The sequence below is a fragment of the Orcinus orca genome, chromosome 9 (genome assembly GCF_937001465.1).
Source record: "Orcinus orca chromosome 9, mOrcOrc1.1, whole genome shotgun sequence".
In the NCBI taxonomy this organism is placed as follows: domain Eukaryota; kingdom Metazoa; phylum Chordata; class Mammalia; order Artiodactyla; family Delphinidae; genus Orcinus; species Orcinus orca.
The window spans coordinates 15,936,577-15,959,858 of record NC_064567.1 but is presented as its reverse complement, the minus strand read 5'-3'; the positions used below and the strand labels follow the sequence as shown (position 1 = coordinate 15,959,858).

The 23,282-nt window shown below is 41.1% G+C and overlaps 1 protein-coding gene and 2 long non-coding RNA genes across 6 annotated transcripts in view; 2 read left to right on the top strand and 1 right to left on the bottom strand.

The window, feature by feature from the left end:
• The window catches only part of LOC117202302 (uncharacterized), a 38,720-nt gene extending 29,472 nt beyond the window's left edge, over window positions 1-9,248 (top strand). The window contains exons 6-8 of one of the 2 annotated variants that reach the window (XR_007479370.1): window positions 2,486-2,624; window positions 5,289-5,392; window positions 8,482-9,248. This is a non-coding gene — a long non-coding RNA (uncharacterized LOC117202302). The remainder of the gene's footprint in view (window positions 1-2,485; window positions 2,625-5,288; window positions 5,393-8,481) is intronic. The other variant, XR_004484539.2, reaches the window with a different exon arrangement.
• PTN (pleiotrophin) overlaps window positions 1-23,282 on the bottom strand; it is a 96,365-nt gene that overhangs the window by 64,617 nt on the left and 8,466 nt on the right. The window lies entirely within an intron of this gene.
• The window catches only part of LOC117202304 (uncharacterized), an 86,673-nt gene continuing 73,048 nt past the window's right edge, over window positions 9,658-23,282 (top strand). For both annotated transcript variants that reach the window (XR_004484543.2, XR_004484542.2), the window contains exons 1-3: window positions 9,658-9,784; window positions 11,870-12,052; window positions 14,126-14,208. This is a non-coding gene — a long non-coding RNA (uncharacterized LOC117202304). The remainder of the gene's footprint in view (window positions 9,785-11,869; window positions 12,053-14,125; window positions 14,209-23,282) is intronic.

Genomic DNA, 23,282 nt, shown 5'->3' with positions numbered 1-23,282 from the left:
TTACAAATGAGTACTAGAATGGGAGGGAGGGTAAGGAGGAGGATAAAGGAAGAGTGTTTTTCCTCAAATTCACCTCACTTCATGCTGGAGTGAGAGGCCATCCATACTCACGAAAGGCTAATTATATAAATCAGATGCCTGGCTGAGTTTCCAACCCCCTGGGAGCAGGGAGAGCTAGGAATAAATGAGGTCTTCTGCAAAATGAAAGAAACCCTTTGAAAAAATGCCAAAACCAATGGTTATACAGCTTAACTCACAATTTTTTTATAGAAACAGAAAAATCTGGACCAAGGATAACAAAAATAGCTGAGTTTTCATCTTCCAGCAGATTTGGAAATGTACTCTGAATTTATTTACCTCCTTGGTAGTATGTACTTTACTTTGCATCGCTAAATGTGACAACTCCTGAGATGTTCAGATATCTAAATTCATCCTCAAAATAATAGCTGACTTTTGTTTTCGGAAGGTCACATTTGTGTTAGGATGCCATGATAAAAAGCCATTGTTCAAGCAACAGAGCTAAATAAGGTGGGGAAAATCATAGCGGTAAGAAACAGGGATGTAGACGTTTAGTTCTGGCTTTACCACTTGCGAACATGCAATCTTGGACAATCACTTCACTTTTCAAGGTTTCAGACTGCTCATATGAAAATAACTGGATTGATGTACACTAGCACCATTTGGTCTATGATGTTGCACATGCCACAAGTAGTCAATACTCAGAGGAACAGCTAAAATTCACCAGCTATCAATGGTGGACATGCCAGTTACTTTGAACATAAGAGTTAAAGTTTGGGCTTTGGTGGATGTTGACATTTCCCTATGGTTAGTCTTAGCTTCCATGTAAGTTCATTCCTTTTCCTGTCCCAACTCACTGATACTACATCCTGCTGGATCCGCTGAAGGACAGCATCTGAGAGCTCTTTAATTCCTGACAATGTAAATTCCTTTTTAGGGCAGGACAGGAAAGGTACCAGGATTCCCAAACCTGGTACCTGGAAATCACTCAATATATGTCTGTTAGAATAAATCATTACAGAAATGTATGAATGGAAAGGCCACTTAAATATTTTAAAGAATGCTTCTAACTGGATGGAGAGCTGACTTGCTCATACTGATTTTTCTTTTCAAACAATCCATTTTTTATAATTTTTATTTCTGACCAGACCAATGCATTAAAATTCACTCTTGCCTGATTAAGAACTCAGACTAAACATACAGGCGTAAATTGTCAAAATCATAGTTATCCAGAGATGAAACAGATTATTGAGGCCATCTGGTCTTTCTCCTTTTAGTTTTCAGAGGTAAGAGGCTAAGAGAGATGAGATGAAATGTCTCGTTCAAAATCATGTAATCATAGTATGACTGTAGTGGAGCTGAAACCAGGACCCATATTTTAGGATACCTAAGCCAATGGTCTTTCTATCATGTCACATCCTGATTCTACTAAAAGTTTCTCTTATTTGAATACAAACAAACACAATATAAAATGTATACATACTTAATATATGTATATATGTAAGATTTGCTCTGTTCTTCATAAGTGAGAAACAGCTTCACCTGTTCATGGAACCTCTAAACTATCTAGGATTATTTTTTCTGTCCTCTTTTCCCAAAGGGAAGAGTTACAAAATCCCTACTGAGGACTTACTTAGATCTTAGCAATCCTACTCCCTCTGACTTGCTTTTCTTACAGCCTGTAAAATCTTTCGTGCAGGGGGAGGAAAAACCATCTCTTACTGAACCAATTCACTGTTTATCATTATAACCTTTATCCCCTGAGTCCCGCATGGCTTTGGAGGCCCCAAAATTGATTACTATTCAAAAGTCGTAAGTTTTGTTCTCTTTTCCTATCATCTGCTATATGCGTTCTCTCTTGAGGGTTGCATTATGGTTTTGTCTAGCAACTCAAATGAAGAAGGGATATAGGGAAACTGGATTTACCAGTAGGAAAAAAAAATCAGCGCAGAACTAATTCTTCTATTTCACATCATTACTTCATAGAAATACATGCATTCTTATGTACAGTCATACATCCTACCAGTGGTGATCAGATTCTCAAATCAATTGACCAAAACCTATTGAAACCACTAAAAGGATTAACCAATTGCCTTATTTCCTTTTCATGGTAAGTTATGCCAAACTGCTGATGAGTTTGGGGTTCAGAGCTTGGTAAGGCAAATTTTTGTTGAAGATATCACAAAAGGGACTTCACTGGGGTGATCTGGTCATGATCACAGTTTATATCCTAAGATAAGCGAAGATTAAAATCTTTGCAGAAAACAGAATGACCAAGGATAAGATGCTCCGGACCCATCTCCATCTCGCCATCTCTCTCTAGGACATTCCCCAAGTTCCATGGAACTGAGACACTATTCTAGGAACTATAGAGATTAGGGAAGAACAAGGTTTGAATCAACTGGCTAACTCTGAATTTACTGGATTTCCCTGAACTGTCTGAGATTGATATTTTGCTACCTAACAGGCTCAAGTGGAAATTGTTACCTCTAAACCCGAGAGGATGACTTTTTCTGTTAATTCAAATGGCCCAATGAAGCTGGTACTGAAAGATAAAGAGGATGGGATCTAAAACAGACATTGAAATGGATCTGAAAGCAAAGAGGGTAAGTTGGGTACAATTTCTCTGTGTACTGGGTGGTTGGGATGCCCAAGGAAATGGGTTTATATCATCCATTAGCCATGTCATACAAAGGTAGATAGACCTGATTTTAAGATACAGGTGGCAATTCTGAAGCTGTAAGAAATCTATTAAAACTATCAGACATTGGCAACATGGGAGAAATGTGATGTTTTCCAGTTTGAAGGACAGGATATTAATTATTGTCTATTTTGGTGCCAGTAGTTTTCAAAGCCAATTTTAAAATTATACAGTTTTAATCATTCTACAGTGAAAAATGAATATAGATTAGGGTGTGCAGCAATGAGGCAGACAAATAAATCCATCCATTTCTCTTTGAGGAGTCTCTGCAGTGTACTTTTCTTAGGACAGTTTTACTTGCTTTTCTACCAATGAAAGAGTGAAGGGTAAATGGAACAGGAAACCAGACAGCGCGATGCCTACTAAAATGAGAAGTGGAAGATGCTTGAAGATAAACTTTGTCTGGCTTGACATTTTGTCTGGGTGGTTTGTTCTGCCCATTCGCTTTCTTTGCCTGATGCTTCTCTGCAGTCTCTACAGTTTCTGAGACATACTCTTTATCTCACCTTTCAAATTCAGTTTAAATACCTACCTTTTGAAAGATTGTTGCTGTTTATTTTTTTAACTACTTCCCCATCCCTCCCTCATATTTAATGAAAAATAGAAGCTGTTAACACAGGGGAGATTTTAAAAATCTGGTCCAAGGGCAGACAAAAACGTAAGGTAAAAAGAGAGCTAGAAAATTCTATTTGTTTTTTAATAAAAATTTTAAAATATTGAACTTTAAGTAGAGTCATACTCTAACTTACTGTAAAACAAATGTGTAAAACATAAATTATGGAGTAAAGGAATTAGTTGATATTAAAACTAATTCACTTACTTTTTACCTACCTCACAAGATTGTTCTGAGAATCAAATGAAAAATCAAAGATTGAGCATAATAAAAACACTGAAATAATTTTATACTATGGTCCATGCTATTTATACTATGATATTGTTACAAAATGCTTCTAGGTATTTTACCACTGGTATTTGAGTAACACTCTCTTTTTCTCCCTTTTGTTACCCATCATCCCTCACTCATCCTGCTGAAGCCAGTAATCCCCCTGGTCCCCCTCACTCCCCACTTAGGTCTCCAAACAGACTTCTTCAAGAGGCATCTGACTTGTCTATCTCCCAGTGCACATCACGTGTTGTCTGGTTCCACACCCTCTTCCAAGAAGCAGAAAATGAAAAGCAAAAAGCAGAAAGAGTAACAAAACCAAACAATTTTTTTGAAGAAAATTATATTTCCCAGTCCATCTTAGAGCTGTTTTGCAAGTGGTTTAGGGAATTGCCAGTCCAATGCACTCATAAGAGACTTTGGGAATTAAGCCATGAGGGGACAAAGGTAAAGGGTGTGGTATCTGGTTTGTGGGTGAGGATTATGGCAGGACAACTTGATTCTGGAGACAGTAGCTCTGTTATTTGCCTAGTGGTTTAGCCAGAGATCCTGATTCTCTTCCTTCCTGTTTGTGACAGAAATGGTGTGATTCCTGAGTAGCAGCTTCCTGAATCTTAGTTTTTTGATTATGGCAAAGAAGGCAACTCCTATAGTGACCCAGCTCTGCAGTGTGTTTTTAAGAGTCATTCCCAGGAGTTCAACCTAGAATCTATTTCCTCAGCTCTCTCAAAAATTGTGGGAACTATCTCTACCCCTTAATCAATCTCTCACTGCTTAAACTACCCAGATGGGATTTTGTTGTTTGCAACTAAAAAAAAAATTGTTTTAAAACTGACCTAAACTCACTCTTGCCCTTGTCAAATTCTGCTCTCAGCCAACCCTTCCATGACTATCAAAGGATGAAATAAACTCTCAGTAAGATTTTTCATTTCAATTCACACGCCAGAACTATTCTGAAAATTTACAAGCAAGTATAAATCTTGCCTCTGTCTCCAAGAAGATTGAAATCTAGTGTACCTCAGATATCCTGTTTGTTTGGATTAAGAAACTTCATTTAGGGCTTCCCTGGTGGCGCAGTGGTTGAGAGTCCGCCTGCCGATGCAGGGGACACGGGTTCGTGCCCCGGTCCGGGAAGATCCCACATGCTGCGGAGCGGCTGGGCCCGTGAGCCATGGCCGCTGAGCCTGCGCGTCCGGAGCCTGTGCTCCGGAACGGGAGAGGCCACAACAGTGAGAGGCCCGCGTACCACAAAAAATAAATAAATAAATAAATAAATAAATATAAATAAAGAAACTTCATTTAATCCACTTAGGAACCCAACAAGAACTCATATCCTCTTGGAACATAACCTCTTCTTAGCATTGGGTGCTCGTCATGCACGGTCTTACTGGACTGGCATAGATGTAGGGTTATTATTCAGCCTCTTTAATTTAGCTGCTGAGAAATCACATTAGGAAGGCAGAAGAAAGTATCTATTTTGGAGTCATTTAAGCAGAGCATTAAGCTATACAACAGAGCCAAAATTTTCAGAAGGCTATATGATACCCTAAAGATAGAATCCCAAGACAGGCTCACTCTCTAGAATAGGGTCTACTCTGAGTACTCTATTAATTAAAGCAAGTTCAACATTATCATGACTTTTTATTCTCTTCTATATTTATTGACCTACTTTGTTCCATGTTTTAGGGCATATAGCAGAGATGAGAGTCACCACTGAGGAATCTACTGTGAGCAGAAGACACACGTGTATAGAGATATTAGTGGCACAATGCAAAGGTGGCATTGTAGTAGTAAGTAAAAAGCGCTATAAGAATACAGACTCAGTCTCAGGAGATTTGATAGGCTTAGAAGTCAAGGAAAATTATATATACATTAATGTGCAGTATACATTATACCTATTTTTATGTTCTCTTAGGTCCAAACCCATCCTTCTATATGCTGCTTTGGGATACTTCATGATTCCTTAGTGTTTTATTTGCAGTTACATAGTTAATAACTTTATATATAGTTAACCAATATTTACATTCATTCTCTCTGTTAAAATAATCAGTGTGGTTTTTCTCATGGCTGGTCCTGATTGATACAGAAATTGACAGGTATGAAACAGGGAATCAGAGCCTCATAGATGGTATTTAGGAATTGGTGTGGTTGTGTCCTTAGGTTTGAACACAGTGATGGGCTCCATGCCAATGGAAAATAGGATGCTAGTAATTATGCAGTGCAAAGGCATCACAGTTAATCAGATGAACCCCTGTGGTTGATTGTGATAAAGTGCCTACTGAAGAAAGTGCCTTGAGAGCCCAGATGGCTGACGTTCTTGACCACTGAGGCAGCCATGATAACTGTGAGGACCATGGTGTGGGCTGGATTCTTCTGAGTACTCTGCAGGGATTAGAGAAAGAAGTGGCAAGCTCAAGTCTAAATTCTTATCAATCACAAAAGAGAAGTTACGTGGCACCCCTTAAAGAATCTCTTATCTCTTGTAACCTCTGGGCTGACATCTTTGAAAATCAAACACAACATTTAATGGTGTGTGTTACAGAACTACAAACTATGTTGAAGTCACAACTTCACCAGTATCTAATGTTCAAGTCAGGACACTGGGAAGTAGAGTTCCTGATATTTGAAAAGGAGAAATCTAGCTGGACTCAGACAAAACCCAGACACTTACACCCCTGAGTTACTCCGAATTTCCCTCTAATACTCATTACTGACAGCCTAACCTGGAGCCAACTAGCAAAACAGAAATGTGTATGCAGGGTCGCGACTCCAGCACCACAGGGTAGACTGTAGAAGGGTAGGTTTGGAGCTGAGAGATAAGTGTCTGGCACAAATATGCAGCTCAACTGTATAGTGTGAGAGGTAGCATGACGTACCAGAAAGACCCAGTTCTGCCGTTCTGTGATCTTAAGTAAGTCTCTGCCTTTGTTTCTGCATTTGCATATTGAAAAGAAAATATTGGACTAGATTGGTAGTTTAGTTCCACTTTTGTTTTGAGTAGCAAAAACCTCCTATCAAATAAAACCATGTATAAAACTCCAATATATAAAACATATAAAAATAAGCTGCTCTGATTATATTTTGTACCCAACTGGGGGACCTCCCCTTGCCCACTGTATCCACTCTGAGGTACCTCTTCAGGGCCCTAAGGCTCTACTGAACACAGTCAGTAAACCTCTCAATAGGATAATCTCTCAAGATCCTTCTTATTCTAAAGGTACCTGATTCTGAGATTCTTCATGTCTAACGTACCTTGTTCCTAAACTGCAGTCTCTGACCAGCAGCATCGTATCACTGGAGACTTGGCAGAAATTAAAATTGTCAAGGCGCTGAACTCAGACTGCCTGGGTTCACATCTCAGTCTCCCCACTCACTCACTGTGCACCCTGGGAGCAAGGAGCTTACCCTCTGCTTTCATTTCCACCCTTGGAATTTCCATCCTGAGGGCCCTTCGTAGGAAGGAGGGAACTCAGATAACATAAGAAAATCCCTTGGCAGGACAAACAAGTCACGTTCCTGAGAAATTCAGAGTGAGGCACTTTCCATAACTACATATGTCAAGTGACCGCATGGAAGAAAACTTTATAACGACAGGCCAAGGTCACCTCACGTTAATAAGAGAGGTCTCACGTCTTTCAAACAGGAGGGAGCTGATTTCCAAAATGACCAATGGCAGATACCAAAGGGTCACGAGGGCCCAAAAGAGAGTGGAAAGCACTTTGCTGTAGAAACTGGCTGGCAATTCAAGAACAATAAGCCGGGGGACTAAAGCCCTATGGGGGGGCGTGGGGTCTCAGAGTGGGTTCCCAAAGGATCACCGTTCCTACAAATTAGCCAGCTGCCAGATTTGGTAAACATCGTAAATCTCTAAGAACACGGCTGCACTCGTGAGGTAACCCAGGTGTGTGGCCATGGAGGATGCTGGAATATGCAAGGCCAGCACTGCCTGTGTGCCAAATGGGTCACAGCCGCCCCTCTGGGCACAAGTTTCCCAGGCCCCTTAGTGGAACTGCTCCCAATTAACTGCTTTGTCTGTCTCCAAGCCCGCCTCTCTGTGGGACATGGGGTTCCTCTCAGGTTGGTGGTCTCTCTCTCTCTGTCTCCCTCTCTCTCTTTCTTATTTCCACACATGCATGGCAATCTTAATCAGACATCACATCAGTCCCCTAGAGCTTTTCTGAGACTATGTTAGCGAATCCATCACTTAGGATGTCAGGCTCGATGAAAAGAAGCCCTGGGTGAGTGGGGAGAGAGCAGAGGGCTGGGGATGTGGATGCAGACTCCGGGTGCTCTCCTCCTCGCACTGGCCCTCGGATCTCAAGTGCTTTCGCCATCCTGGCCTCTGGTATCCTCAGCTCAGGGATCAGAATGTGATTTTTAGATTTCTTCCCGTGTGGTCATGGAGAATATCATATATGTTTGAATATCAAGAATTTTATAAATGTCGAGGTACCTCCAGCATCATACTTTCTTCTTTAAACTTTCTAACAGAGCAGTGGGTGTGAAAATGTGGGTAAAGAGTACGAGAGGAATCCCAGAGGTCCCCAGTGTGGCAATCCCGGTGGCCCAAAACTCCTGACCACATACGCAGGAGTCTCAACTTTGGGAAATCCTGTAGGCCTTGAAACTTCACTGACTTCCTTTCCATCCACCAGAAACTTCAAACTGTTCCTGTCCCACACCAACAAATGCAGTAACAGATAGCCATGTGTGTCTTTTCTTTCTGTCTCTGGATTTTATAGGGCCTTACTGAGAAAATACCTTAATTAAATACAGTACAATAATTATATGTAGAACACTCAATATGTAAGCAGTGATGGCTTGCAGGGTACTGTGCTATATTTAAAAAGATAGGCAGAGTCCCTTCCTGTCTTTGCAGAAAAAAGACGTATCAACGCACACTGAGTGGCATAGGACCTGCGAATAAGGGCTGACGTGAATAAGTACCCTAGTAGCTCAAGGAGTGGATGTTGAGCTTGGCCAGAAGGTTTAAAGAAGATTTCCTGGATAAAATGGACTTGAGCCTTTCTTCACAAGAAGCAGTCTAGTGCAGAGAGCCCACTGGAGATGAAGGTTTGAAATGGACCAAGAATTTCAGCACCTCACATTTCCCATGCTGGCCCTGCTAGTAATTCCAGCAATTCCAGAGGCTTTAAAGCATAGAAATGGGTTCTTTTTTTTTTTTTTTAACAACTTTATTGGAGTATAATTGCTTTACAATGGTGTGTTAGTTTCTGTTGTATAACAAAGTGAATCAGCTATACATATACATATCTCCCCATATCCCCTCCCTCTTGCGTCTCCCTCCCACCCTCCCTATCCCACCCATCTACGTGGTCACAAAGCACCGAGCTGATCTCCCTGTGCTATGCAGCTGCTTCCCACTAGCTATCTATTTTACATTTGGTTCCTTTATACAGCGTTTTGCCACATGTGGCTCCACATTAAATATCAACTTTTATATATTTTACATATATTTTTATGTTTTTTGTTATAAAATATATATATATATCTATGTAATTTTTTTTTTTTTTTTTTGCAGTACGCGGGCCTCTCACTGTTGTGGCCTCTTCCGTTGTGGAGCACAGGCTCCGGACACACAGGCTCAGCGGCCATGGCTCACGGGCCCACCGCTCCGCGGCATGTGGGATCTTCCTGGACCAGGGGCACGAACCCGTGTCCCCTGCATCGGCAGGTGGACTCTCAACAACTGTGCCACCAGGGAAGCCCTAAAAATATATTTTATTCTTATATTTTATGTTACATATATATGTTACATGTATTTTAATATAATGTATATTTTGTGTTACATATTTTATATTTTGAGCTCATCATACATAATTTTTAGATGACAAATGGTGAGCGCTAAGTTTCATTTAACCTTGTGTTCCATTTCAGAGGCCTGACTCACAGCTGTGTGTGCTCTGATTGAATGAACACGTGAGTGAGCAGCATTCACAGACATCTCTGTGTGGAGTGCTTCCTCTCCTTTATCTTTCAGGGCGTTCATTTCATTCACTGTGAGTTTATAAACGGCATGGATTTTGGAGTCAGACAACCAGAGTTCAAATCCAGCCTTTGCTAATCACTTGGCTGATGACTTTCAGAAATCTGCTTAACCTTCCTAAGACCTCGGTTTCCTTATTTGCAAAATGGGATAATAACCCTTCAAGTGAAATAAGGTATTTGAAAGCAGTAAAGCATAGCCCTCAATGCAGAGTTAACTTCCCCGCCATCAGCACCCAAGTTTCTTTGTTCTCTGGCATTTTAGTGACTAGCGTCATTGTCTTTCCCTTTTACCTTACTAAAGGGAGAAGCTTCTAATCCCCCTATCTATCTACCCACCTATCTATTTCTCTATGTATCTGTCCCCCCCACTAATATCTGAGCTATGTGAGTTCTGGAGTAACACACACACTAGCTTTCGCATCTCTCCTACTAACCCAAAGACCTGTGCTTTACTTAACAACAATTTACTTAACAACTCTCAGCCTCAGTGTTCTCATCTGTAAAATGGGGTTCATTAGTTTCCATTCTTTATAGAATTATTGTAAGGATTAATTGAAGTCATTTACATAAAGGATTTATCAGAGACCCCGGCTCAAAAAATGTTAGCTATTGCAAAGGTTAGCTTTTTCTCCCTTCCATTCCCTCTCAGGAGGCTTAAGTCTCTAGACGGCATGACCTGAATACCCATAACCTGAGAGTTCTTTTTTGAGTATTTCCTTAAAACTTGACATTGAAGCAAAGCACTCCCAGGGACTGAAAGCAAACGTCTCTGTCCTTTCACTGAGACAGCCGCTCTCCTCACAGAGCTCATAGTTCCTCTGTTGGCTCTTCGGCTTCCTCTGTAATCACCGAAAACTCAGGATTTCTCCCCTGTAGGGTTTTGTTTTCCATTTTATCAGAATCTGACTGAGATCTCCGACTGTTTCTGGGCATCCACAAAGGGTATTCAAACCTGCCCAGAAGAGGAGAAAGACAAACTGCCAAGATCTCAGGACTCGGAGGCTGGGCGCGAGGCCTGGGTTATCTTGCTGATGTGGGCGGCGCCCGCTGCGTGGTCTCCAGCCTCTCACAGCTTTGCTAGGACTCACTGACTCTATATTTTTCTATGTTGAGGTTAGGGTTTAAGTGACATCAAAGGGTCAGAGGGAATGTTAAGATGGCCTAGGTCACTGTTTCAATCCATACTCAATACTACTGCCCTCTTTGATACCCCGCCCCCCCGGATACATAGTCCACTAATTAGGAATCCGCAGGGACGAGTTCCCGTGACATTCTAAAAGGCAGAAAACAAATCCCTCCCTTTTTCTAGCTCTGAAATTCCCTTACACACATATATACGTATGCTTGATATGTGCTTGGAAAATACAAACACATGCGTTCATATCTAAATGACAACCCCTGAGCATCCTCAATTTTATTTTTATTATTAATTATGATTATTTTATGCCATGGGTAAATAAAATAGTCTTATTATTTCTTTTCCTATTCACCTTTCATCGTAATTCACCCACACACGCACACACAGCCCTTTCCCATGCTCACACTCACTCCTCACTCACCTGATAGAAAAAATAAAAGCCACACGTGGGGTCTAAAATCTCTTTTTAAAGCAGAACATTTTAGTGTCCAATTTAAAATGCAAACTGTATTTTCTAACTATTCTATTCTGCTGTTTTCCTCTTAGAGTTTAATACCTGGCCCTTGCGTTAATAAATATATATTTATTATAAGATTATGAACACTTTTACTCCATATACGACTTAAAGCCATGGCTGGGAGAGATTTTAAAAAAAGGGAAAAAACTTCTGGGACGTGTTTAGATAGGAGAAAGAGAGCTAAAACAGGAATCAGGAGTACTGTAGAAAAAAATGTGACGCTGGACACTGAATAAAGTAAGTAAACTTTTATAACATCGTGGGGTTTTCCCCAGGTTTGCATCATCAGTTGTCTCTTGATTTTCTGACATTAGCTTGTCAATTGAATTTCATTCCTAACAGCAGTAGCCTTACACAAACCAGCACTCTGGCGTCTCGGGCCCTGCAGCTCATTGTCAACCTGCCCCACAGGAGACCTTGTTCTTCCTCTTCAGAGGTCTGGGTGTGATGGTTATTCATCTCGCAGAGCAAGCTGGGATTGGGGGAACCCTCTGTGTTAGAACTTCTGGCTTGATTTTCTGTAGACTCCAAGTCAGCTCTGAGGTGAACTGTGTGCGCTGTGGCTCTGTAATGAGCATTCAACAATGTGCTTTGTGTCCACAGGTGTCCCATTCAGAGCATCCAAGCTAATGGACAGTTAAGGAAATGACCCAACAGCTGGCAGGCCTCCCCTGCTGTTGCCAATATTGTTTTCATGCTCCAGGCGGTGCTGAATTATAACACACGCGCAGCAAAACTAGCACAGAAGCCCCACGTCCACCACTCTCCGCCCCTCCAAACTCTAAGGTGAATACCACTTATCACACTGGCTTCGGGCCGCCTTCTACCTGCTCGCAGCTTGACTAAGAATCAAAGAAATGTTTGCTTTGCAAGAAAATAATCCTTTAAACCAAATATGGCTTGAAGTTGTTTGGCTTTAAAATAGTTTTTAAACTATTCTCTCTCTCTCTCTCCATATATATATATATATATATATATATATATATATATATATATATATATACACACACACACACACACACACACACACATACATATACACATATACATGTATATATACACATATATATTTTATTCCTATTTGTATATTATGAATATATGAATAAGAATGAATGAATATACATATATATTCAGTTTCATATTTCACCACCTAAGAAGATAACCCAATGTCTTTGTTTATGCCCATGTGCTAACTACAAAATTCATGTGGCAATAATGGCAATATTTCTCTTGTCATTAATGGTGCTTATCACTGATGCCAAGTTCTTACATGATAGATGATAAAAAATGTTTTACATGTGGATTTATAATTTCTCTATAGCAATATTATTTTTGCTAGATATTTACTAAAGCTTGAGAAACTTTTTTAATGAACATTAGCATATGGTTCCCTCTCCTTGTCTAAACCCTATTTAATATTCATTTCTCAGTTGAGATACAGCCACAGACTTTGGAATTCAAACATATGATCCCAGATTTAAATACATGTAATCAGTAAACATAAAATATTGTTTAATGCTTAAGTCTTGAGTTAAGGTTCTCTTCATAAATTTATTATTAGAGTTTTTATTTGTTTTTTTTTTAAACAGACCATACGTGACTAAGTAAAACAGTATGTTTAACATTAATAACTGTTTAATTTTCATAAATATATTGTACTTCAAGTTACAGAATAAGAAGTTTAGATTTAGTTATTGAAATTGTATGAGATAACATTTTAACAGTTGTTTTTATCCCTGCCCGGGAACAGAAAAGAATTTGGTGGAAACTCAGTAGGCCTTTCCTGATACTCTCCTCCCTAAACCATCCCTCCTTCCCTTGACAAACACAATCATTCTCCATCTAACTACCCTGTTTTATTTTCCTCATAACTTACCACTAACTGAAATTGTGTCTACTTATTTCGGTCTTCATTCATCAAGAATAAAAGCATGTACCGTCTACATTTTCACCCTTGTGTTGCCGTATAGTATAGTATGTGGGCATCCTATAAATATTTGATGAGTGGGGCTGCTTCCCTGGTGGTGCAATGGTTGGGAGTCCGCCTGCCGATGCAGGGGGCGCGGGTTCGTGCCCCGGTCTGGGAGGATCCCGCGTGCTGCGGAGCGGCTGGGCCAGTGAGCCGTGGCCGCTGGGCCTGCGCGTCCCGAGCCTGCGCTCCGCGGCTGGAGAGGCCACGGCAGTGAGAGGCCCGCGTTAAAAAAAAAAAAAAAAAAAAATTTGATGAGTGAATAAATGGGTAGATGTTTTCATCTATACTCTATTTTTAAAAATACAAAATATATAATCTCATATAGTTATTACTCAGAAGTAATATAGAGACAGATATATACAGGCAGTCACTGCTTTACACAGAAGTGTGAGACAATAAAAATGGTCACGTAAAGTGAAACCATGGAAAGCAACCTTAATAATCATTGGGAATAGTTATGATTGTTCCTTGAGCTTCAAAAATCTTTTGCCAAATCATTAAAAAAATCTTACTATCAGAGGTAAATGTATAGGGAAATAAAGAAATATAGCAAAGCTCATACTTATTTAGTATATGGTAACTTACAACATTAGAAATGTTAAGATTTAAAGTGTTTCGTTTTTTTGGTAAAATACTGATCAAGACTACTTTGAACAGCTTGCTTTCTTTTTCTCACTGTATAAATTACAATACAGAGTGAGCATCTTTTCTATGCCTTGGCCAATTGTCATATGCCTTTCTAGGTCTGGATTGGCCTCCGACGTTTTATTCTTCATGCTTTCAACGTCTTAAAATATACTTGAGAATTAAGTGAGTTTCTTGCCAGCATCAGTCCCTTTGGGACATCTTCATCCTCTTTGTTTTGTCTCCCTTTCTCATTTATACAGACAAGCGTGGCTCCACTAAGTGTCTTAGGCCGCGTAATGCAGAGCCTCTCAACTGGCAGCAGTGTCAACGTTCCCACCTACAGGTATTTCTTCGCTAACTCCATTTATGTTTCATTTGAATTTCACTTCCAGTGTTAAATCACCTCTCATTTCTTGCCTGCACATTCATTTCTGTTGGCCAATTCCTTCTTTAAACTGTTTTTGAAAAATGTCATTGGGTTTATACTGGGAGACAAGGAGGCAACAGTACTCCATGCTTCACTGTCTGTGCATAAAATGAATAACAGATGCAGAGGGACCAATGATGGGCAAAGGATGAAGGAAGTGATGTGATTGGTCACTGATTAGAAAGCAAATCTATTATGGAGTGATTTGTGGACTGAGGAGCTAGCAGTTTAATTTGTACTTTATGCAACTATTTATAGTTAATATACTCAAATTTGAACCATGCTGCTGGGGAAGAGGTGCTAATTAACTAAACTGTAGTAACAAAAATTCATGCACATTGGAACCATTGTAATTGAAAGTACCATTTCTCTCTCAAACTTTCATATGACTTCTATCTCTATGTATGAGAGAAGCTACTTTAGAAACGTGCAAAATCGGGTTTTTACCCTCAGAAGTCATGTATTAAAAACAGAGGGATCATACGTTCCTTATTGCCTTTCCCTGAGAACAGAGAGCTGTAGATTTTTGGTTAGTGCATAGGTCAAAGAAGACAAGATGTTGTCACTGTACTGCTACATATTTGCATGTATTAGCCAGGATCAGAAATGCATAAATCAGTGGTTTTCAAACTTCATCATGTGTTAGAATCACCTAGATGGATTATTAAAACACAGATTGCTGACCCCACCCTCCGAGTTTCTGATTTAATAGGTTTGGAGTGGTACCTGGGAATCTGCCTTTCTGATGAGTTCCCAGGTGAAAGAGATGCTGCAGATCAGGAGCCACATTTTAAGAACCACTGACTTCAGCACATTCGGAATCACGAAGAGAAAGAAAAGAATCGGGAGACTAAAACCTGGCAAGAGCACAGAAGCTAAATCAAAGTGCTTTGGGTATCTTAGAGATCTTTTATTTTAGGCTTCTAGTTTTACAATTAAGGAAGTGGAAGCCTGCAAAATTCAAATTATTTAATTCAGATACAAAATTAACCAGACTTAGAGTCTGGTCTAAAACCTAGAATCTATAACCAATACTTTCTGGAAGATAGCTAGCACCATAAGAGACCCTATTCTCAATAGCTATAAGGTGAAACTATGACACACACACACACACACACACACACAAAGAGTTTCTCAAACTTTGCTGCATATGAAATGGCCTGGTTAAAAATAAATATTCTGATTAATTAAGGTTCTGATTTCAGAGGTGGAGGATGCAACCCCATGAGATCCAAATGCATGTGAACTGTTCTTTAAGAAACTGCTTTAGAATTGTGTAAGCCAGTGTTTTAAAGCACAGAATCTATACACAGGAGAGAACAGAATGCCAACTTTTTTTTGAATTATTTTTACAAAATACTTTTACAGACTATGAAAACTCCCCAAACTATCCTATGAGATGCATGAGGCACCTTCTTGGGGAAACCTTGGTCAAGCCTCCTCCATTCTAGAAGCTTCCTTTTCCTCATCTGTATAGGGGTAAAATTATTAAAACTGATCTCAGGGCTTCCCTGGTGGCACAGTGGTTGAGAGTCCACCTGCCGATGCAGGGGACACGGGTTCATGCCCCGGTCCGGGAAGATCCCACATGCTGCGCGCGGAGTGGCTGGGCTCGTGAGCCATGGCCGCTGAGCCTGCGCGTCCAGAGCCTGTGCTCCGCAACGGGAGGGGCCACAGCAGTGAGGGGCCCGCGTACCGCAAAAAAACAAACAAACAAACAAACAAAAAAACTGATCTCATACAATTGTTCTGAGGATTAAATGACATAAAATATATGAAGGCAATTTGTGAAGGGAAAAATATTACATGGGTGTTAGTCGTTAGCTTCATTACAGAGAAGCCTAAACAGGATATGATTTTTTTTAATATCAAGTGGAGAATCTGCAGAAAAAAGATTCTTAATTGTATTACAATAGGCTCATCCTGGCAGAAGCTTACTTATTGGTCAAAGGAACCAGAAGAGGTAAAACCTCTGTGAAATCACAAGACTTCACCTTCACAGGCCCCAAATTACGTGGAACAGGACTTGGAGACTCAATCCTAATCTGGAACAATAAAAAATATAATATATCCTAGGCTCAATGGTTTTCTTAGAAAACATCTTGTCTAATCTCTGTCCCCAAGACATTTCCTGCCTCTTCTGACTCTCCAGTGAACTGGGGATTGGAAACCAGACAATTTTGACTTCCCGAGCTTTCTTTTCTTTTAGCAAAGCTAAAAGAATAATTTTTAAGGAAGGAAAATGAAAATGATCCATTTACCTCGACTCTGCCCTCACTATGAAGGAGGATCCTGGAACTGGAGAAAGAAAATACCAGAAAGAGAGAAAGAGTCTGCCTTCCCGCAGACTGTTGAACATAAAGACACTTTCTCCCTTTGAGGGCCCATCACTTGTTTTTCTCCACATATTTTAATCAATATTCGTTGAGCCATAACAATCTGGCTTCCACAGTCACTCTGGTGCTGAGTTTCATGAGTAAGTACTTTTTCCACTGGCTGCAGAAGTAATGAGTCTGTACATGCTGGCAGAAGATCATTCCTTTGAGCAAAGCAAAATCAGCAGTTTCAAGGGAAGTGCAGGCATCTCAGTGTGGTGATCAGCCCACATCTAAAATGTAAACCAAGTACAGAAAGCAACTCACAGGCCAACTGATCTCTTTTGGAAGGTGTGGCTTCATACCATTCCGTGTGCATGTGACATGCCTAGACCTCATTACAGAGTTTTCCTGAAAGCTGATGCATCCCAGGAAACCTTAAAATAAGGAGCAAAGTAATAACATATATTTCCCAGAAAATAAAACTGTTAACACGGCCTTGCCTCATTCTAGCAAAAGTATGTTGCAAGATCTCTTGAGGAGGAAGGTATAGTACTGAGCTCGGGGATTTGAGTTAGCTGGGAGCCTGGTCACCACCGTCCACCACATGCCTGAGGCGCCTTCTCATGAAAAGGTCTCCTAGACGTTGAGGTTGCCCATGAAGGTCAGAGACCTGAGAAGCCTGAGTCCGGCTCACACTCCGTTCTGAGGATAATCCAGTCTCTCCACAATTCCTTCTAGCCCAGAACACTCCCCTTTTCCCCCCATATCAGCTCTTTCTCTAGACTTCTTCCATCAGTGGCACTGGAATTCTTTCAAATTGGTCAACATCTCATTTTTCACTACCCTATCATGCCCCTACCTTCCATCCTAACATCTAGACTTCCATCCTAATGTCAGATAGCTTTTATTTTCCTTCATAGTGTCTCCAGAAAGAATTCCTCCTAAGTACCTACTTATGTCAAGGCATCAGAAATCCATCCATCCATTCATTTATTCATTTATTCATTTATTCATTCTTTCAGACATTTGGTATCATGCAAAGCATTGGGCTAGTTAAGTAAGGGAGAGACGGTCATTTAAAATAACCACTGTATGGTAAGAATGAAGTCAGGATTCACACGCTTGTCTCTACCGAGAACTCCCACTTTCTCCCTTATCTTTTTCAGTCTTTAAACACAAGTCAGGAGACACGTCCTCTTGGAAGCCTGCCCTGAATCCACCCCCAGCTGCATTAGGTGTCTCTCTTATGGGCTTTCAAAAGTGCCTATCTAGATCATTGCACTGATATTGCATCCATTTTCTGTTGGTGTGCCTGGCCCCCAACTAGATTGTGAGCTTTAAAGACAGACTGAGTTGTATTCATCTCTGCATTCCTAGTACTTAACATAGAGCCCAGTAGACTGTGCTCATGGCATATTTTTGAATGAATGAATGAATGGATAAAAACTATGAAAGAAAAATCATAGAAAGTTGTGAAACAGAATAAGGAATAAGTATTCATTTTTAACTAGAGGAATGAAGACAGTTTTCATGGAGGAGATGGTATTGAAGCAAAGCACTGAAGCGTGAACAGGATTTCCAGAATTTGGAAAGATCAAGGGCTTGGGGGGAGGGGTGGTACACAGAGGATTACTTTTTAAAACCTAACGGATTCTCTCCACCTCTAATCTGTTACTTCTCTGAAAATAATCTTTCTTATACTCTAGCAAAGTTTTTTGTTTTCCTTCCTTGCTTGTGGAGAACCTTCGGTGATGCCTTACCATCTATCAGGATAGAATCCGAGCAGGTCAGCTTGCCCTTCGAGGGTCTTGCTATCGTTACCCAAAACTTTTTTCTAATCCTAACTTTCACTCCTTGGCCACCCACTGACTGCACAAATCAGGCCCTTCTGCTCTCTGTCCCCCAGTATCTTGCTTTTTATCATCTCTTTGGCGTTCCTCTTTCTCCATCCCTCACCTACAATGCCTTCCCCGTGCCTTCTTGCCATAGACAATACCACTCTGTCTTTGAAAACCCTACCCCCTTCATGCAGCCTCCCTTTTCCACTCCAGATTGGAATACCTTCTTCTTCCAGACAATGTGATAACAACTCGTTTACCATTTAATCATTGTATGGTTTTCTAACTATAAGCCTGCTTTGTCCGCCTTATGAGGACCGAAATAAGGTACCTACAAGCTAGGATAATGGATGGTGGCTTTTTGCAACATGCAGTGTTCCAGACAAATATTCTATTGATGAAAAATTCTTGATAACTTACGCACTACTCTAAGGATGTATGAGGAGTCTTTCCTTCAGGCAGACATCTTATTATTCAGCTACCAGCAGATGGGGGTGCTTACCCTAGATATCATATATAATTTAATGAGAAGAAATAAATTATCTATTATCAGTGTGTCTACGTTATGAAATCACTAACTTTGCCTATGTTATGATATAAAAACTTGCTACTTTCCTCCTTCATTGATAGAATTATAGTTATTTTTACCTCTTCCATGCAGCCAAAATAATGGCATTTTTTTTAACTGTGTGACTAGCCTTTTAACATAGGTGCATCTTTTTCACTGTTTTTACCCTTGCCCTTGTCATCGTGGGGCTCCTTCATGCTTTTCAGCCCCTCGTCAAACCACATCAATACCAGTCTCAAACCTTAATCGTAAACAGCATCTAGAGGGATAAAGGCTCAATACTTCACGTAAAGGAGCAACTTCATCACACACAACAGGCTGCAGGGCATGGAGAATCCATCACCTAACCTTTCCCAGCCTCTATCCATCTGTGCCCCACTGTTGGATATCCAGGCTTGACAGCGAATGCTTTCCAATGGGAAACTGTAGCAGGATTTTTTTTCCCATCCTTTGGTCCCTATTGTATGTTCAGCTGCACTGAAGCTAGCTGCTAATCAAAGCCAGAGACTCTCATACACAAACAAACAAGGCATTGTGGCCTCCCCTGGGGCTGGAACACAGCAATCCAACAAACAATTTGGTCAGGTGATAGCAGCCTGGAGGAACAGACAGAGCATTGCCCAGACATCCTCCTGTCTTCACTCCCCCCCCACCTTCCTCAGCACGAGCCAGTCGAACCACCAGGCCAGGCAAACCAATGCTTGAGAAAGCAATGGAGAATAAAACAATATGCAATAATATGCAGTCAGAAAGGTCTGGTCTGACAACAGGATTCTTTGTCCAAGAGAGTGTATTCTCTAGATCATAGTGAGGTAGGAATAAAATACATAGCATGAGAGCATATTCCTGGATGCAGGAAAGAGGAAGAAGGAAGGGATTGGACCAAAATATCTTCAGATGCTCACTGGGCCCTTGTCATAGGACAGTGGGGTGGCGGTGGAAGAGTGTGATTTAGGAGTTTTTTTTTGTTTGTTTTAGTTTTTGCGGTACGCGGGCCTCTCACTGCTGTGGCCTCTCCCATTGCGGAGCACAGGCTCCGGACACGCAGGCTCAGCGGCCATGGCTCACGGGCCCAGCCACTCCGCATGCAGCATGCTCCCGGACCGGGGCACGAACCCGTGTCCCCTGCATCGGCAGGCGGACTCTCAACCACTGCGCCACCAGGGAAGCCCTGATTTAGGAGCTTTGTGGTTAGATATATTTGATCTACAATCTCAGTTCTACCTCTTACTACCTCGTGACCTTGGACAAGTTACTTAACCATTCAGAGACTTGGTTGTCATTGTTAGTAATTTTGGGGAATTGTGCTCAGAAAGGAAAAAGGAGGGGAATGCTAAGAAAAGAAAGCAAGGTCTTCAGCTTCCAGAAGTAGCTAGTGATAGAGGATGACGGCTCCTCCCTGGCCCTGGCAGTTCCTAGGAACACAGCCTCAGAGGCACTTGTAGCTTCTGAACTTTGACATACTGCCATGTGTCCGCAGAGCACATCAAGGGAAACTAGGGATGCCCATGGCCAGCATGAAGCCTGGATACAAGATGTCTTCATACAACAGCAGGAGCTGGGACTCTGGGTGCCTGCACATTGATAATGGAAACATCCCTGAGTATGAAAGACAGAGCAGAAAAGCTAGAGATGCCAAAGAAAATGATTGCTCACATCACAGTTTTTGGTTAGGGCAGCCAGTTAATGTTAAATCTTGCCAGGGTTGGTGGAGATTGCAGGAGAGAGGGGAAATTGAGTAGGAACTAGGTTAAAGGTTATCTTAATTCTATGAAATGATAAACATGAACTGAGTACCTACTATGTGCCATTTGTTATTTGGGTAGTGGTAACGTGAAAGAACTAGAAACAACTGTCTAGCAGTACAGTATAGAACAGAGAGGTTCAGTGAGAAGATGCAGGACCACTGAAACTCAGAATTAATATAGTGACTTCCTTTCAATACAAAGGGTAGACAATCCAAAATGATTTAATAATTGAAGCACCTTCATATGGAGACCTACAAATGGAAATAAAATCAGTTAGATGCTATCTTGAGGAATCTATTATAAGATCTGCAGATTTACTTCAGGAAACACCAGTCAATATTTCCATGTCTTATCCTTTCTAGGATGTACCTTAAATGTCCCTCAGTTGCACATGGTGCTCCTCATTGGGTATGTCCACATCCTCATTTCAGTAAAAGTCAAATTTATCAGATAAGCCACAGTCCCATAGTTTCTCCATTTCCAGCTTCTGGCTGGAAGGCTCCTTAAAGCCTTACTAACTGTCCTATACTCAGCTGTCACATTTCTCACCTCTTCCAATTCAGAGGTTCCTGGCCTCCCCACAGGAACTCCAATCTCGCTGCAGCATTAGGAGTCACAGTAGATACAAATATTGGAACATTCTCAAGGGACAACGTGTGATTTTGCTTAAATTCCGCCAAGAATAGAGATAAGCAATCCCATGTCACGTTAGATGAGTAGTGAAATCTATTCCCTTTTGAGGAAAACAGCCCCTAATACTTACGCTGATCTTCCTCACCAAAGAAACATTAAAATCACCTTAAGAAGAGTGGTCACACCTTCCTCTATTCTATACTTATTTTCAATAGTTGCTCAAGTTCCAATAGATGATGATAAATCTGGCTATACCTTGGTATGGACTTGGAAGTTAGACAAGGAAAGGGGTCAATTTGAGATGGGAAGGAGAAAAGGAAATAATATTTGTTCTTCAAAATAAAATTAAACAATTTTTAATAGAAATGCCCAAGTCTAAACATTTTTCTGATTTCAACAAGATATTTAATGTTACACATTAGAGGTGGCAAATGGAAGTCAGGGTAGAAACCTAACCCAGGAAACTAACTAGTGTGTGTGTAGCTAAGCCCTGGGCCTGGAGGGATCCTGTTCTGCCCATGAAAGGGAGCCTCTGGGTCTTTTCCTTGGTCTCCTTTCATGATCCCCCCGCAAGAGTGGGGGAAATATGAATTGAAACAATGGGGTGGAGAGTGTAAACTTTATGGATTAGTTGACTCCAGTGACCAGGTTGTCTAAGTCATGGCCCTGCATCCAAGATTGCTCAAGTCCTATGTGAGGCAGCAACTCTTCACTAGAACAACTGATGGATTCTGTTTTGCCTTCAAATACTTCCTCTGAGAGGAACATGGAGGGGACAGGCTGGTTCCTGTCCTGGAATGACTTCTTGCCATTTTTATACTACGGGGCATGTAGAGCTTAGGAGATTTAGAAAGCAAACAAGACAAATCCACTGGAGAGAAACCTCCTAACGAACCCCACCAGAGCCAGATGGGCCAAAAGGGCCCAAAGAGAGTTGCCGAGCAGTTCATCCAGAGTGGAGGAGACCTCAGCGCTATCTAGTAGAGTTTTCTGTGAGGTCTGAAGCTCCTCTCCCCAAGCTCATGCTTGGCTTCTGTCTATCAGATTTATGGATGTTCTCCCTAAGGTCTCAGTTCAAGTCCACTTCTATTTCTTTTGTCTTCTTGGTTCTGCTGCCTTTGAAGTTAACTGCTCTCATTTTAACCTCTTGCAAGAGAACATCACTGGATGAGATGTTGGAAACCCACAGTTAGCTTGGTTTTAGGAAATGTGGATCTAGTTAGAGAGAAGTTGGTAGAAATCCACCTCTACCAACTTATTCCTGCTAAATTGCTTTTGATCTGTTTCTCCAAACTAAATTCATTTGTGACAGCCTTGAAGTACATCTTCAAATTCCCAGATATCATATATCAGAGGGCAAACTCTGTGATCCCTAACCATCAGACTCAAACCACTGTTTTAAAAGGCTAGAAATCATTTCAGGCTCAAGTTGGTGAGAATCCCAATACTGGCATAGACAATAAAAGCCTTCCACCCCTCCTCTACAAACAAGAGTGCGGTTGACAAACCCAAATTTGATCTGACTCACGTTAAACTAGAGCCAATCTGTACACTATTCATTCCAAATAATAATAGAGCAAATAAATAATTCCCCAAAGGATGCCAAGCCCTGGAGTGACGTGCATCGAAGAGGTTTGCTGCCCCTGCAGGTTTACCCACGTGCAGTGCATTAGGCCCTCTCTTCTTAGCCCAGAGCAGCTCAGAAGTTCCGCAGGCTCCTGGGACCTGCTAAGGGGGTGAGATTGGACCTGGGTGGGATCAGGCAGCTGTGGCTTCCCTGGGGAGACTTTTACCCCTGGATATGTATCTGGAAGGGTCCTCAAGGTTAAGAATGGAAGATAATGTTTACTCAGCTTGACCTTTAATTTGTACACACTAAGGTCCA